This window comes from Rana temporaria, chromosome 10 (assembly GCF_905171775.1).
Source record: "Rana temporaria chromosome 10, aRanTem1.1, whole genome shotgun sequence".
NCBI lineage: Eukaryota > Metazoa > Chordata > Amphibia > Anura > Ranidae > Rana > Rana temporaria.
This window is the reverse complement of record NC_053498.1, coordinates 92,170,506-92,188,845: the sequence shown is the minus strand read 5'-3', so window position 1 is coordinate 92,188,845 and position 18,340 is coordinate 92,170,506. Positions and strand designations below refer to the sequence as shown.

General features: G+C 47.4%; 1 protein-coding gene across 1 annotated transcript in view; it reads left to right on the top strand.

Moving 5' to 3' along the window:
- LOC120915307 (brain-specific angiogenesis inhibitor 1-associated protein 2-like) overlaps positions 1–18,340 on the top strand; it is a 189,585-nt gene that overhangs the window by 16,193 nt on the left and 155,052 nt on the right. The gene's annotated exons all lie outside the window — the stretch shown is intronic.

Here is an 18,340-nt window from a genome sequence, read left to right as displayed (position 1 = left end):
ACTTAGGTTTAGAAATTCACTTTGAACTCCACCTTATTTCCAGAACTCTCATTATGTATTAGATGTGCAAAGAATAAGGTGAGAGAACATCTAATACCTATAAAGAGTAATGAAAATAAGGTGGAGTACAAAGTGAAATATCTGGAGGGACTGGCTGAGGTTAAAACAAGCAGGGAGGAAATTAGGCATCACCTCCTTACTGTCTGTCAAATGCCTCTGAAAAGTGAAATGAGAATTGATAACTTTTCAGTGGAGTATCTGTGAGTGCAAGCCTTTTGGCTCACACTGTTGCTCAACATTTTTTTGGGGGGAAGCAATCGAACTGAACAAAAACATCAAATGCAGCCACTGTGCCCCATTCTATGCAGCCACTGTGCCCCATCAAATGCAGCCACTGTGCCCCATTATATGCAGCCACTGTGCCCCATTAAATGCAGGCACTGTGCTAATCAAATGCAGCCACTTTGTCCCATCAAATGCAGCCGTTGTGCCCCATCAAATGCAGCCACTGTGCCCCATCAAATGCAGCCACTGTGCCCCATCAAATGCAGCCACTGTGCCCCATCAAATGCAGCCACTGTGCCCCATCAAATGCAGCCACTGTGCCCCATCAAATGCAGCCACTGTGCCCCATCAAATGCAGCCACTGTGCCCCATCAAATGCAGCCACTTTGCCCCATCAAATGCAGCCACTGTGCCCCATCAAATGCAGCCACTGTGCCCCATCAAATGCAGCCACTGTGCCCCATCAAATGCAGCCACTGTGCCCCATCAAATGCAGCCACTGTGTCCCATCAAATGCAGCCACTGTGCCCCATCAAATGCAGCCACTTTGTCCCATCAAATGCAGCCACTTTGTCCCATCAAATGCAGGCCAGCAGGCCATTTGGGCATTTTTTTCAACTGCCCCTGAACACATTTAATGTTATCCTATGTGTCCATGCACACATTCGTTTTTTTTTTTGCGTTTTAAAGCAGTTGGGTTTAGGCTCGTTTTTTTCAGAAGCAAAATTTTGGGTTCAGACGCAAAAGTTTTCGCGTTTCAGACGCAAATCGCGGCAAATCGCTGCTAAACGCGGCAAAACGTGGTACCGGCGTTTTGCCGCGATTTCGTTTATAGGCGTTTTTAAAGGTGACCTATTTTTTTACATTCGAAATCTCAAAAATTATGGCAAATTATGAAAAACCATAAAAAAAACATTAAAAATGTAATTGTTTGCATTGCATTGTGAACAATCCACAACTTGTGGCAGGTGACGTGGCCAGGTGACGTGGCCAGTGGACAATCCACAACTTGTGGCAGGTGGCGTGGCCAGGTGACATGGCAGATGACGTGGCAAGTGGACAATCCACAACTTGAGGCAGGTGACGTGGCAAGTGGACAATCCACAACTTGTGGCAGGTGACGTGGCCAGTTGACGTGGCAGGTAACGTGGCCAGTGGACATTCCACAACTTGTGGCAGGTGACGTGGCCAGGTGATGTGGCAGGTGACATGGCCAGGTGACGTGGCAGGTGACGTGGCCAGGTGATTTGGCAAGTGGATAATCCACTTGTGGCAGGTGACATGACAAGTGGACAATCCACAACTTGTGGCAGGTGTCGTGGTCAGGTGACGTGGCAAGTGGACAATCCACAACTTGTGGCAGGTGACATGGCCAGTTGACGTGGCAGGTGACGTGGCCAGGTGATGTGGCAGGTGACGTGGCCAGGTGATGTGGCAGGTGACGTGGCAGGTGACATTGCAAGTGGACAATCCACAACTTGTGGCAGGTGAAGTGGCCAGGTGACGTGGCCAGTGGACAATCCACAACTTGTGGCAGGTGACGTGGCCAGGTGATTTGGCAAGTGGATAATCCACTTGTGGCAGGTGACGTGACAAGTGGACAATCCACAACTTGTGGCAGGTGTCGTGGTCAGATGACGTGGCAAGTGGACAATCCACAACTTGTGGCAGGTGACATGGCCAGTTGACGTGGCAGGTGACGTGGCCAGGTGATGTAGCAGGTGACGTGGAAGGTGACGTGGCCAGGTGACATGGCAAGTGGACAATCCACAACTTGTGGCAGGTGACGTGGCCAGGTGACGTGGCCAGTGGACAATCCACAACTTGTGGCAGGTGGCGTGGCCAAGTGACATGGCAGATGACGTGGCAAGTGGACAATACACAACTTGAGGCAGGTGACGTGGCAAGTGGACAATCCACAACTTGTGGCAGGTGACATGGCCAGTTGACGTGGCAGGTGACGTGGCCAGTGGACATTCCACAACTTGTGGCAGGTGACGTGGCCAGGTGATGTGGCAGGTGACGTGGCCAGGTGACATGGCAAGTGGACAATCCACAACTTGTGGCAGGTGACGTGGCCAGTGGACAATCCACAACTTGTGGCAGGTGGCGTGGCCAGGTGACATGGCAGATGACGTGGCAAGTGGACAATCCACAACTTGAGGCAGGTGACGTGGCAAGTGGACAATCCACAACTTGTGGCAGGTGACGTGGCCAGTTGACGTGGCAGGTGACGTGGCAAGGTGATGTGGCAGGTGACGTGGAAGGTGACGTGGCCAGGTGACATGGCAAGTGGACAATCCACAACTTGTGGCAGGTGACGTGGCCAGGTGACGTGGCCGGTGGACAATCCACAACTTGTGGCAGGTGGCGTGGCCAAGTGACATGGCAGATGACGTGGCAAGTGGACAATACACAACTTGAGGCAGGTGACGTGGCAAGTGGACAATCCACAACTTGTGGCAGGTGACATGGCCAGTTGACGTGGCAGGTGACGTGGCCAGTGGACATTCCACAACTTGTGGCAGGTGACGTGGCCAGGTGATGTGGCAGGTGACGTGGCCAGGTGACATGGCAAGTGGACAATCCACAACTTGTGGCAGGTGACGTGGCCAGTGGACAATCCACAACTTGTGGCAGGTGGCGTGGCCAGGTGACATGGCAGATGACATGGCAAGTGGACAATCCACAACTTGTGGCAGGTGACGTGGCCAGTTGACGTGGCAGGTGACGTGGCCAGTGGACATTCCACAACTTGTGGCAGGTGACATGGCCAGGTGATGTGGCAGGTGACGTGGCCAGTGGACAATCCACAACTTGTGGCAGGTGACGTGGCCAGGTGACGTGGCCAGTGGACAATCCACAACTTGTGGCAGGTGGCGTGGCCAGGTGACATGGCAGATGACATGGCAAGTGGACAATACACAACTTGAAGCAGGTGACGTGGCAAGTGGACAATCCACAACTTGTGGTAAGTGACGTGGCCAGGTGATGTGGCAGGTGACGTGGCCAGGTCACGTGGCCAGTGGACAATCCACAACTTGTGGCAATTGACATGGCCAGTTGACGTGGCAGGTGACGTGGCCAGTGGACAATCCACAACTTGTGGCAGGTGACGTGGCCAGGTGACGTGGCAGGTGATGTGGCCAGGTGACGTGGCCAGGTGACATGGCAAGTGGACAATCCACAACTTGTGGCAGGTAACGTGGCCAGGTGACATGGCAGGTGACGTGGCCAGGTGACGTGGCCAGTGGACAATCCACAATTTGTGGCAGGTGACGTGGCCAGGTGATTTGGCAAGTGCATAATCCACTTGTGGCAGGTGATGTGGCAAGTGGACAATCCACAACTTGTGGCAGGTGTCGTGGTCAGGTGACGTGGCAAGTGGACAATCCACAACTTGTGGCAGGTGACGTGGCCAGTTGACGTGGCAGGTGACGTGGCCAGTGGACATTCCACAACTTGTGGCAGGTGACGTGGCCAGGTGATGTGGCAGGTGACGTGGCCAGGTGACGTGGCAGGTGACGTGGCCAGTGGACAATCCACAACTTGTGGCAGGTGACGTGGCCAGGTGACGTGGTCAGTGGACAATCCACAACTTGTGGCAGGTGGCGTGGCCAGGTGACATGGCAGGTGACGTGGCAAGTGGACAATCCACAACTTGTGGTAAGTGACGTGGCCAGGTGATGTGGCAGGTGACGTGGCCAGGTCACGTGGCCAGTGGACAATCCACAACTTGTGGCAATTGACGTGGCCAGTTGATGTGGCAGGTGACGTGGCCAGTGGACAATCCACAACTTGTGGCAGGTGACGTGGCCAGGTGACGTGGCAGGTGATGTGGCCAGGTGACGTGGCCAGGTGACATGGCAAGTGGACAATCCACAATTTGTGGCAGGTAACGTGGCCAGGTGACATGGCAGGTGACGTGGCCAGTGGACAATTCACAACTTGTGGCAGGTGACGTGGCCAGGTGATTTGGCAAGTGCATAATCCACTTGTGGCAGGTGACGTGGCAAGTGGACAATCCACAACTTGTGGCAGGTGACGTGGCCAGTTGACGTGGCAGGTGACGTGGCCAGTGGACAATCCACAACTTGTGGCAGGTGATGTGGCAGGTGATGTGGCCAGGTGATGTGGCCAGGTGATGTGGCAGGTGATGTGGCCAGGTGACGTGGCAGGTGACGTGGCCAGGTGACATGGCAAGTGGACAATCCACAACTTGTGGCAGGTGACGTAGCCAGGTGACATGGCAGGTGACGTGGCCAGTGGACAATCCACAACTTGTGGCAGGTGGCGCACTCGGCCAGCTCAGTGGCCTTTTTGCAGGACATTAGAGCAGCCCAGGGGGCAAATGCATTCTTGCAACCCAGCCCAGTCCGCCCCAAGGGCCTTGGTACACCTCTGGGTAGAAGTGACATGTGGGCCGCCTAGGGCCGTTCGCGGGCCACCGAGGGCCGTTCGTGGGCCGCGATCGGCCCGCGGGCCGCCAAGGGCCATTCGCGGGCCACTACCGGCCCGCGGGCCGCCGCGGCCCACCGGGCATATGCCCGGTATGCCCTATGGCCAGTCCGGGCCTGGCAATGAGCCAAAAACAACTTAAAGTGCAACATAAGAAGGCATATCTTCTTCCTTAAAACATGGATTGTGAAAGCCTAGTATGTCCACATCAAAGACGAATAAAAGAAAGAAAGCATAGCATTCCTGAGCTTATAATTTCAAATTATTTTTCAAAAAGACAAGGATGTCTACATTCTCTGGGGAGAGTGTGGACCTCTTTGCAGTCACTATGTCCCCTGCTGTTGAGAACACTCTCTCGGAAGGAACTGAAGAGCCTGGCACAGCGAGATAGCATCTTGCCATCTTGGCAATATGAGGATATTTACACTCATTGCTTTTCCACCAGGGGCGGACTGACCATTGAGGCACTCGGGCACTGCCCGAGGGCCCCATGCCACTAGGGGGCCCCATCAGGATTGCCAGGCTCAGTAAAACCAGGGACAGTATGTAAAAATCTGTGTTTTTTTACATCTGTCCCTGATATGTCCAAAAACAGACATGCTTTTGATGTGAAAATCACGAGATTTTAGCTGCACTGCCTCCTGGCGTGGTGGCCATCTGTAAGCCCAGGGCCCCATAATCTTCTATTGCCCGGGGGCCCCATGAGTTGTCAGTCTGCCCCTGTCATCGGATCACCATCCACTGTAATGCCGCTTGCTGCCAGCAGGTAGGAAGCCACCTCCTCTTTGATGATGTCAGCAGGAGTCTTGTTGTCTTTGCTGGCAAAGGTCTCTCCAAAAAGCTCTGCCATCGCCGACTTCTTTTGTGGAGGAGATGTGTCCAAGTTTGCTCCTGTTGGCTCTGCAGATTGACCCTTCAGAAAAAAAATTTTGATTAATTAAACCTAATATTTATTTTCATGTTTCATAGACATGAAAATAATAACATTTAATAAAAGCCATTATTACGGATTTTTTTTTTTTATTTAGAGTTAAATTTATCATTTTTAAATAATATTCTTTCTTTACCTAATCACAGTCTTCAGTGCCCAGACTGCTCACAATCTCGGTGGTGAGGTCACTGTATGTCCTCTGGCGTAGGGAAGGGTTTTTGTGAGACAGGAACTTGAACCTCGGATCCAGGGCAGTAGATCTGTGAAGGTAGTCCTGTAGAGTAGGGGGTGAAGTGTATCTGGGCTGCAGATCCTCTCTAATGGCAGTCTTGACATCTCGAGTGATGGTGCTGTCTTCCACACTTGGAGCCATGGATTGCAGAATCCTTGTTTCCAGTGGCAGGATCATTGACACAGATGGTGAACTTTCAGTGCTCAGCAGAGATGTAACAGATTTGAGGGGTTGAAGCACCTGGAGGACCTCCTCTGCCACTCTCACATCATCATCAGACAGGGTAATGATGTTTTTGACAATTTTCTTCAGGGTCTTGTCGGTCAGTGCAGAGTATATAGCTGTCTGCTGCTCCAGATAACGCTCCAGCATATCATAAGTGGAGTTCCACCTTGTTGAGACATCATGTATGAGCTTGTGAGTAGGCAGCTTTAGCATTTCTTGCTTTGTCTTAAAGCGGGGGTTCACCCTTAGAGGGCACTTTTTCCCCTTAGATTCCTGCTCGTTTTCTCTAGGGGAATCGGCTATTTGTTTTAAAATATGTGCAGTACTTACCCGTTTACGAGATGCATCCTCTCCGTCGCTTCCGGGTATGGGCTGCGGGAATGGGCGTTCCTTCTTGATTGACAGGCTTCCGAGAGGCTTCCGACGGTCGCATCCATCGCGTCACGATTTTCCGAAAGGAGCCGAACGTCGGTGCGCAGGCGCAGTATAGAGCCGCACCGACGTTCGGCTTCTTTCGGCTACGAGTGACGCGATGGATGCGACCGTCGGAAGCCTCTCCGAAGACTGTCAATCTAGAAGGAACGCCCGCTCCCGAAGACCCATACCCGGAAGCGACGGAAGAAGATGCAGCTCGAAAACGGGTAAGTACTGCTCATATTTTAATACAAATAGCCGATTCCCCTAGACCGAACGAGCAGGAATCTAAGGGGAGAAAAAAAAAATTTAACAAATGGGTGAACTCCCGCTTTAAGCACATGAGCAGCTGTTGTGCTTCGGTGGAAGTAGGAAACCACCTTCCTGATCCTTCCAAGGAGGCGGTCCATCCTATTGACAGAGATTCCCTTCTGTGATGCCAAATTCACTACATGTGCAAAGCACCCCATCTGTGGGCCCACTCCTGCCTCATTCACTGCATTTATTTGATTTTTGGCATTATCAGTTGTGACTGGGCCTCTTTATCTTCCATTACTCCACTGCTTGTGTCAGTACTGTACCTGTTGCCGAGAATGTGTTTCCAGCACGACAGCATCACGCTGATTCTCGACGACAGGGTGCCGACATCTCGCACTCGCTGGAATAGACAAAGCACATTCCAGCGAGCGCGTCATAGAAGCGACGGGAGAGCCGACCTGGATTCCCGCCAATTCTAGCTGCGGCGTTTGGTATGCATTCTGAGAAGGAAACCCACGCCAAATTTTAAATAAAAAACGGGCATGGGTTCCCCCCCAAAGAGCATACCAGGCCCTTAGGTCTGGTATGGGTTGTAGAGAGACCCCCCCCTAAGCCGAAAAGCCGACATGGGGGGTCCCCCCACAATCCATACCAGAACCGTATCCAAAGCACGCTACCCGTGCTTGTGTGACTTTCGTAGAGGGGGCGTGTCTGTAGCACCGGACTTCTCATCTCCAAGTCTGCCGTGATGAAGTGAGCGGCTATCGTCACATAGCTCTCCGTTCCCCTGGACGTCCACCAGTCTGTCATGAGCGAGAGAACAGGGGAAGATCGGGATAGTTCATCCACAACTTTTTTCTTCTCCTGCTCATAAAGTTCTGCCACAATCTTTTCGCTGAAGTGGGTCCGGGACGGGATTTAGTAACGTGGCTCAAGCACTTTCAGCATGTGTTTAAAGGCCTTGTTTTGCACAACTGAATATGGCCTTATGTCTGCACCTATAAACACACCGATAGCTTTTGTGATGGGAGGGGGGGGGCAAAGGGATAGGGAACAGGGGCTAATGCTGGCCCTATATTATTCCCTCCCCCAAGAATTGATGGACTATGTCGGTACTTGGTAAGGAACAATGTACATGTTATTATAAAACATACATTTTATTATATAAAATAATTGAACATACAATTAAAATTGTAAAAGGAGGGGAGGGGGACGGGGAAAGCAGAAAGGGATGCCCAAAACCATGAATCAATGAACTGGACAGAAAGTGATCACAATTGGCTCACCAGGTAGTTAAAAAGTACTGTAGTTGCCAGACCAAATGGTGGTTCGCTGTAGAGCAAAGACAGTGAGGCGGATTGGAAGTGGGGGCATCCCAGAGTGCTCCTAACTGAGGTGGCATCATAGGTAGAGTCCAGCATTGCGAATGACTGCTCAAAATTGTAAAGTCTGTCAAAGCAATGTGTATGAGTTACAATAGGTATAAGATATATAGAAATGCCCCTAACAGCCAGGGATTTATTATATGATAAAATGTATGTTTTATAATAACATGCACATATTTCCTTACCAAGTCCATCAATTCTTGGGGGAGGGAATAATATAGGGCCAGCATTAGCCCCTGTCCCTTATCCCTTTGCCCCCACCCCTTTCTTGTCTTTATAAATCTGGATGATGGTACATCTCTAATACTTGTTATTTTTTCTACATGAGGCCATACTCAACATTTTTGCACAGCTTTTGTGATGGCTTTAGCCCGGTCCGATTGTGCAACAAGGGGCTGATTAAATGCCGCGGTGATAAGCGGTTGTTGAGCAGCTTTCGTTTTCACTCCTGTCAGTGAAACACCGGGGTGATGTCGCTTCAAATGCGTGGCCATACTTGACGTGTTTCCACTGTCATATGGCTTTCTTGTGCCACAGTGCCTACACACCGTCACGGTTTTATCCACTAATCTCTTTCCTTCATCATCATATTTGACAGGGAAGCCAAAATGCTCCCATACAGGGGATTTAAATGACGCAGGGCATTGAAGCTCCTCCGTTCCTCCGCTCGCCATGACCACACTGTGTGTGTGGACCGATTCCTTCCCCAAAGTAGAGGCAGGATGTGGCGGCGCTTCGGTAGCCTGGAGGAGGGAACACTGGGCACAGTGGGCAGTCGGTCGCCCGACTTGCCAGTCATGGAAGGCAGGGGAGCTCACCTGGAAAAAAGGAAAGAAACTGCGCTAAGACCTAGAAGCGATCTTGTGCGGCCGGTGTCTGACCACAAAAATTGCCTAAAACTCAGTGGAAGCAGCAATCCTGCAAAACCCAAATACAGTGAATAAAATAGAGAAAAAATAGGATCGTGCTAAATGTAATATTACAATAGTGAACGACTGACGTAAACGTAAACACATGAATTGACAAGAACACCAAAAATATTAAAAATAATTAGAAAAAACTATGGCTAGTCTAAAAGTCAATTTGGATAAATGTGCAAAATGCAATTAATTGAATTTGCAAAAACCTGTGAAAATTCCACGACCATATAATCCCCAATCTCCTCCACTACTGTAATATCCACGTCATCTCCCCACTGTAATATCCATGTCATCTCCCCACTGTAATATCCACGTCATCTCCCCACTGTTATATCCACGTCATCTCCCCACTGTTATAGACATCTCCCCCACTCACTGTAATAGACAACTCCCCCACTGTAATATCCACAATCTTCCCCACTGCTGTAATATCCACATCATCTCCGCACTGTAATATCCACGTCATCTCCCCACTGTAATATCCACAATCTCCCCCACTCACTCACTGTAATATCCACAATCTCCCCCACTCACTCATTGTAATATCCACAATCTCCCCCACTCACTCACTGTAATATCCACAATCTCCCCCACTCACTCACTGTAATATCCACAATCTCCCCCACTGCTGTAATATCCACGTCATCTCCCCCACTGTAATATCCACGTCATCTCCCCACTGTAATATCCACGTCATCTCCCCCACTGTAATATCCACGTCATCTCCCCACTGTAATATCCACGTCATCTCCCCACTGTAATATCCACGTCATCTCCCCACTGTAATATCCACGTCATCCCCCCACTGTAATATCCACAATCTCCCCCAATCACTGTAATAGACATCTCTCCGCTCACTGTAATATCCACAATTTCCCCCACTCACTGTAATATCCACAATCTCCCACACTCACTGTAATATCCACGTCATCTCCCCCATTGTAATATCCACAATCTCCCCACTGTAATATCCACAATCTCCCCCATTCAGTGTAATATCCACAATTTCCCCCACTCACTGTAATATCCACAATCTCCCCCACTCACTCTAATTTCCACAATTGCCCCCACTCACTCTAATATTCACAATTGCCCCCACTCACTATAATATTCACAATCTCTCCCACAGAATAGAAGCCGGCCAGATCAGATCCACGAGCAGTTGAGGGAGGGGTGATGACGTCAGCGCGCACCTAGGCAGCCACCGCTGGGTGTACCAAGATGGCCGCCGCTCCGGAGCTATGCCAAAGTCGCGACCTTTCCTAAGGCCGAGACAGCGGAGCGCTCCGTGGATCGCGTTGTGTGCCGATCCGAAAAGGTCGACCCGTTCGGATCATGGATCGGTCACGATCCGTTGCACCACTAGTCGATGCTAGTTAGTTCCATTGACCAGTAGCACCACATACAGTACATCCAGAAAGTATTCACAGCGCTTCACTTTTTCCACATTTTGTTATGTTACAGCCTTATTCCAAAATGGATTAAATTAATTATATCCCCAAAATTCTACAAACAATACCCTATAACAACGTGAAAAAAGTTTGTTTGAAATCTTCGCAAATTTATTAAAAATAAAAAAAATAAAAAGTATTCACAGCCTTTGCCATGAAACACAAAATTTAGCTCAGATGCATTCTGTTTCAACTGATCATCCTTCATATGTTTCTACAACTTGATTGGAGTCCACTTGTGGTAATTTGATTGGACATGATTTGGAAAGGCACACACCTGTCTATATAAGGCCCCACAGTTAACAGTTGCATGTCAGGGTACAAACCAAGCCATGAAGTTCAAGGAATTGTCTTTAGACCTCCAAGACAGGATTGTATCGAGGCACAGAAAAATGTCTGCAGCATTGAAGGTCCCAATGAGCAAGGTGGCCTCTATTATCTGTGAATGGAAGACGTTTGGAACCACCAGGACTCTTCCTAGTGTGGGCCACCTGGCCAAACTAAGCAATCGGAGAAGAAGGGCCTTAGTCAGGGAGGTGACCAAGAACCCAATGGTCACTCTGACAGAATTCCAGCGTTTCCCTGTGGAGAGAAGAGAACCTTCTAGAAGAACAACCATCTCCACCAATCAGGCCTGCAGCACTCCACCAATCAGACCTGTATAGCACTTGACAGCCTGCCTAGAGTTTGACAAAAGGCACCTGAAGGAATCACGGACCATGAGAAACAAAATTCTCTGATCTGCTGAAGCAGAGATGAAACTCTTTGGCCTGAATGGCAAGCGTCATGTCTGGAGGAAATCAGCACCACTCATCACGGGGCCAATACCATCCCTACAGTGAAGCATGGTGGTAGCAGTTGTGGCAGTGGATCTTTTTCAGTGGCAGGAACTTAGAGATTAGTCAGGATCGAGGGAAAGATGAATGCAGAAATGTACAGAGACATCCTTGATGAAAACCTGCTCCGGACCTCAGACTGGGGCGAAGGTTCATCTTCCAACAGAACAACGACCGTAAGCACACAGATACACAATGCAAAGACTATTTATCCACAATTTTGAAAGGGTGCCAAGAATTTTGACCAGCCCATTTTTGGAGTTTTGTGTGACATTATGTCCAACTTGCTTTTTTTCCTCCCTTTTTTTGTTTTGTTCCAATACACACAACGGGAATAAACATGTGTATAGCAAAACATGTGTTACTGCAATACTTTTCTGTGAGAAATACTTGATTTTCTGGCAAAATTTCTGAGGTGCCAACAATTTCGGCCATGTCTGTATGTACGTGTGATTTTTTTATTTTGAATACACTGGTGGAAAATAATGAATTTAATCAATTTTGGAATAAGGCTGTAACATAACAGAATGTGGAAAAAGTGAAGCGCTGTGAATACTTTCTGGATGCACTGTATTTCCCAAGGACTTGAACTCCCCACTGAGTTTCCCGATTGCCAAAGGTGACAGCTATAACTCAGTCAGGGTTCCTGACATAGTGTTGACTGATGTGTGTGATAGCGCTGGACTAATAGAAGTGAAAGTCGGTCCTGATGGATTTACCATAGAGTGATTTTTCCGGAAGCATCCATGGTTAAAATATAGTATGGGTGGACTCCCCAGGCAGTCAGGCTTCATGTACAGGGGACAGCTAGAAACCGGCGTCTAAAAACGTCCGTTTAGCTGCATTTACATGCCGCGTTTAGCCGCGTTTGAGTCTAGAAGCGTTTGAAAGAAAAAATATTTTTTGGGTTAAAATGAAAAACGTCTGTCAATGGAAAACGCTGCTAAACGCGAGTTAACACGTTTGAAATGTCTCTAAACACAGCTTCTGAACAATTTTTTTGGGGTTCCAGAAAAAGCCTCTAAACTCAACTGCCTAGAAAGGACCAGAAACGACCTTGTGTACATGTACTGATAAGATAACAGAGGAGAGTTTAGGAGCAGTTGAAAAAAATTCCCAACTTCTCCTAAACGTCCGTTTACCAGCAGCAGTGTACATGAGGCCTAAGGCCTCGTACACACGACCCTTTTCCTCGATAGAATCCATCAAGAAACTTGGCGGGAGAGCTTTTTTGCCGAGGAAAACGGTTGTGTGTACGTTTTTCATCAGGGAAACTGTCGAGGAACTCGACGAGGAAAAAAAGAGAACTCGACAGGAGTCTCAATTTCCTCGTCGTGTTCCTCGTCGGGCTGGTTTTCAACGAGAAACGCGAGCATGTGTATGCTAAGAAACCCACGCATGCTCAGAATAAAGTATGAGACGGGAGCGCACCTTCGGTAAAAGTAGCGTTTGTAATGGAGATAGCACATTTGTCACGCTGTAACAGACTGAAAGGTGCAAATCGGGATGTGATTGGAACTACCAGGATGAGTCCATAAAATAGATTCATCTTTAAACTTTTTCCATAGCTTAGTAAATTAGGTAAGCTCTGCTGACTTCCATCACCCAATCATGTGCTAGAATTTTATTTGTATTTTTACATTACATTACTTTAGATGTTATTGGGTATTCATTGCAAAGTGAAGCTTCATGTCATTTACAAAAGGGGTTGTAAAGGTACAATTTTTGTTTTCCTAAATATCTTCCTTTACCTTAGTGCAGTCCTCCCTCACTTACCTCATCCTTCCATTTTGCTTTTAAATGTCCTTATTTCTTCGGAGAAATCCTCACTTCCTGTTCTTCTGTCTGTAACTCCACACAGTAATGCGAGGCTTTCTCCCTGGTGTGGAGTGTTGTGCTCGCCTCCTCCCTTGGACAACAGGAAAGTAAGGACGCCCACTAACACACAGCTCCTTTCTCTATCTGCAACGTAGAGAGCGTCCTGACTCTCCTGTAGTCCAAGGGAGGGGGCGAGCACGACACTCCACACCAGGGAGAAAATCTCACATTACTGTGTGGAGTTACAGACAGAAGAACAGGAAGTGAGGATTTCTCAGAAGAAATAAGGACATTTAAAAGCAAAATCGAAGGATGAGGTAAGTGAAGGAGGACTGCACTAAGGTAAAGGAAGCTATTTAGGAAAGAAAAAAAATTGTACCTTTACAACCCCTTAACCTCCCTAGCGGTATGATTCTTTCAGATTTTAGGCGCTGAAAGCGGTACAATTATTTTGCATGGAAATTTGTCGTTTTAAATTGTAGGCCTGTAATTCTTAGGAATAACTCACTTAAATCTGTCCAAACAAGAGTCTAGTAGACATCCCCGGTATGATAAAGTTTGAAAAACAAAATCATAAATTATAATATAATAAATAACTCTAAATAATTATAACAAATAATAATGTAATTATAATAAAAATTATTCAATAATGTAATCAAATCAAAAACACTAAAATTTGCTCAGTTGCAGAATTGTCAGTGTCATTACTTTCAGTGTTTGATGATGAATTTCCCCACAAATCGCTATCGCACAATTCTGCAAGTGATTATAATTTATTATCGCTGTTTTCTTGCTGCTCTAAAACCACGTTTGACATAAAGGGACACTTTTGGTTGCTATGGACAATCTACAGTTTGCAGGCAGAAAGAATTTTTTTATTATACATAAGTACATGTAGGACACTGGGCAGGCCACTAGGGACACGGGGGTGTGTATTTTTTACATACAGTACTGTAATCTGTATGTAATGTGTTTATTTACTTTTTTGAATTTGGCGCCGTTCTCCGCCCCTGTGCGTCGTAACATCGCAGGGAACGGAGATCGGCGGCACACGGGGACACTGTGTGAATCGAGCGAGGACGCCGCTTGCTCATACAGCGGGGAGGCATCGCAGGATCCAGGGACAAGGTAAGTAACTTGTGCCTGTGGATGCTGCGAGGCGGCCCAGAGTCTGGCTTGGGGTTACCGCTTTTGGTATAGAAATCTTACACCGAGCCAGACTCGGGAATACCGCCAAGGGGGTTAAAGCGGATGTTCCGCCCAAAAAAAATATTAAAAGCCAGCAGCTACAAATACTGCAGCTGCTGACTTTTAATATTAGGACACTTACCTGTCCTGGAGTCCAGCGCCGTCCGCAGCAGAAGACGAGCGATCGCTCGTCACCCTGCTGCTCCCCCCTCCATCCACGCTGAGGGAACCAGGAAGTGAAGCGCTGCAGCTTCACTGCCCGGTTCCCTACGGCGCATGCGCGAGTCGCGCCGCGCCCGCCGATTGGCTCCCGCTGTGTGCTGGGAGCCGAGTGTTCCCAGCACACAACGGGGGGGCGACGGGATGTGACGCAATGCCCATCTTTTGCCTGTGAATGCCGGGCTGGAAGTGGGTGCAAATACCTGTCCGATCAGCGCTTTAGGGTGGAGAACCGCTTTAAGCTTTGGAGCAATTGCACTGGCAGAGGGCAACTGCACTTTGCAAGGTGCACAGTCTATTTTACTTTAGTAAATCAAACCCTATGAGTGGTACAGTTTGCCCATGTAAGGCCCACATGTCTATTGATCCACTAGCAGATATATGGACTGCTATAGCGTATGTTCTAAAACTGATCACAGCTGTCTATTTATTAATTGTGACCAAAATGACCTAGCTTAGTTTGATAGATGTATTGCAAATATAGGTCCTGCTTTGTTTCGTAAAAATGAAAAGTTCTGGGTTTACATAATTTTCGATTCTGAAATCCTTGGGTTTGCGTAACGTTACTATTTAGTTTTAAAGGTCAAATAAACCTCTGTAGAACCATTTGTCTTATACAGAGGCTCACGAACCTCACCAAACCATCTAATCAGAATTTTCAGCTTGTCGGCCAACATCCACTTTGCCATGGAAGGGCTCAGGCATTGAGATTAGTTGGAGGAATCAGAACAGAGTTTCTCTGTTCCCACCGAGCTGAGCCCCAGATAACTGTGCAGTGGCAGTACAAAGATGTGTAGTGTGTAAAGTGTTATATACTTCAAGTCTATGGACTTGTGACTTTTTTCAACCTAACTATGTGACTTTATAGTACATGATAACCTTTTAAGGTAGAAACGAAAGTAGTATGAGCAAATAATGCTGCGTACACATGATTGGAAATTCCGACAAGAAAACCGTGGATTTTTTTCTGACGGAATCTTAGTTCAAACTTGTGTTGCATACACACGGTCACACAAAAGTCAAGAATGCGGTGACGTACAACACTGCAACGAGCCGAGAAAAAGGAAGTTCAGTGATTCTGAGCATGCATTTTTTTTTTTGCGTGTCGGAATTGCATACAAGAACTTTTCCCGTTGGAAAATTTGAGAACCAGCTCTCAAATTTTTGCTGTTGGAAATTCCAACAGAAAAAGTCCGATGGGGCCTACACACGGTTAGAATTTTCGACCAAAAGCTCACATCGAACTTTTCTTGTCGGAAATTCCGATCGTGTGTACGCGGCATAAGACTAATAAAAATTTCCAATCTTCACTGGTAATTACCCCAGACTGCCTTCAGAACTCATGATGTTCACATATTGTACAATGAGCAACTGTATACAATATCCCTTTCATGACTGAGCCTATTTCTGATTTTTTTTTTCTTTTCAAGTTAAAATCTGTATTTTTTGCAAGAAAATTACTTAGAACCCCCAAACAATATATATATATATATATATATATATATATATATATATATATATATATATATATATATATATATATATTTAGCAGAGAATCTAGAGCAGGGTTCTCCAAACTGTGGCCCGAGGGCCAGACGTGGCCCTTTGCTAGCCTTTATCCAGCCCTTTGGGGCACTACTCCTCCCACTGATATGAGGCACTATTTCTCCCACTGACACCAACAATGGGGCACTATTTCTTCCACCAATACCAATGATAGGATACTATTTCTCCTACTAATAGAGGCACTACTCCTCCTCCTATTGAATGACCACCAATCCTGAGGCCATATTTATTCTCACTGATGTTGGGCCTGGGACATTATCTGCACCCTGCTGGCCACAATCCGGCCCTCCTAAAATCTAAAGGACAATAAACTGGCCCTTTGTTTGAAAAGTTTGAAGACCCCTGATCTAGAGAATAAAATGGCGATTGTTGCAATATGTTGTGTCACACGGTATTTGTGCAGCGGTGTTTTAAACGCAACTGTTTGGGAAAAATAGACTTTCGTGAATTAAAAAAAAAAAACAGTAACGTTAGCCCAACTTTTTTCTATAATGTGAAAGATGATGTTAGGCCGAGTAAATAGATACCAAACATGTCACGCTTTATAATTGCATGCAACTGTGGAATGGCGACAAACGACGGTACCTAAAAATCTCCATAGGCGACTTTTTTATTTTTTTACCAGATTAGAGTTACAGAGGAGGTCTAGGGCTAGAATTATTGCTCTTAGTCTGAGGAACGTGGTAATACCTCACATGTGTGATTTGAACACCGTTTACATGCAGGCGTGACTTCCGTATGCATTTTCTTTACTGCGCGAGCTCAAGCGAACATGGGTGCTTTAAAAAAAAAAAAAAAAAATTTATTATTATTTTTTTTTTTATATATTATTAAATTGTGTTTTAAAAAATAAATAAAACTGTATCACTTTTATTGCTGTCACAAGAAATGTAAACATCCCTTGTGAAAGTAATAGGTGGTGACAGGTACTCTTTATGGAGGGATCAGGGGTCTAAAAGACCCCAAATCCCTCCTTTACACTTCAAAGTATTCAGATCGGCGAAAACGGCGATTCTGAATACTGTATATTTTTTTAATATCCATAGTCGCCGAGTGTATGACTCGGTCCCGCCCACGTCATTGGATTTGATTGACAGCAGCGTGAGCCAATGGCGCGGCTATCAGGGGCGTAACTAGAAATCACAGGGCCCCATAGCAAAATGTTGTATGGGGCCCCCCCTCCAAAAAAAATGAACTAATGCCATTGAACAACAGCTCAGGTCAGGTAATCAACACTCACCCCAGTGCAGCGGGCTCCTCCGGTCATCCTCATCCCCCTCCTCTTCATCGGTGCAGTCAGTGGCAGATTTCAGACTTGCCCGATCGCTCCTCCGCTGCCCTGATCTGAACTCTCCTGAGTCCCGCTTCAGCGGCGAGCGGGGATCTCAGTGTTGTGATGTGGCGGCGGCTGCGGGATTGGAAACTCCCGCCTTCTGGAGCCGGCGACGCGTATGATGGACATCATATGTTCTGCAGGCTCCAGAAGGCGGGACCTGTGACTCGGCAGATCAGATCGCTTCCTGCTCGCCGGCGTTCGGGGCTAAATAGTGTATGGTGCCTTTTTGAGACTCGGGGGCTTTTCGGGGGCACATTCGGGGTTTCCAGCCCCCCTAGCCCGGGCCTAACGACGCCTCTGCTCGGGACACTGCCGGGCTCGCGGGGCTGGGAGCCGGCTTACATTCTTCATCCTCACCAGTGTTGCCAACCCCCTGAAGTGAAATTTACTGGCAAGGATGCCAAAATTTACGAACGACACCAATTCTTTACTGGCACTACAAAAAACTACCTAAAATTACTGTTTTCAGTGCTAAACAGTGCAAGTAAAATTTTTGAACTATAAACATGTACTAGTACTATTAGCAATGTGTTCAAGTTAAACAAAAGTCAAAAAACATATTTCTCCATTTACATGAAGGTCAGGTCACTATAACCCTACCAGCACTGGGTTCCCCCCTTACATCAGAGTCTGCAGGATTCCCCCTTACAGTAAAAGGGAACTCTTATGTAAAGGGGAACGCTGCAGATCATGATCTAAGGGGGAACTCTGATGTGGGGGGAGGGGCGCTGGTGACCAGAGACCACCTTATATCAGAGTCCACTGCATTCCCTTTACATCAGAGTTCCCACTTACATCAGGGTCTGCAGGAACATTCT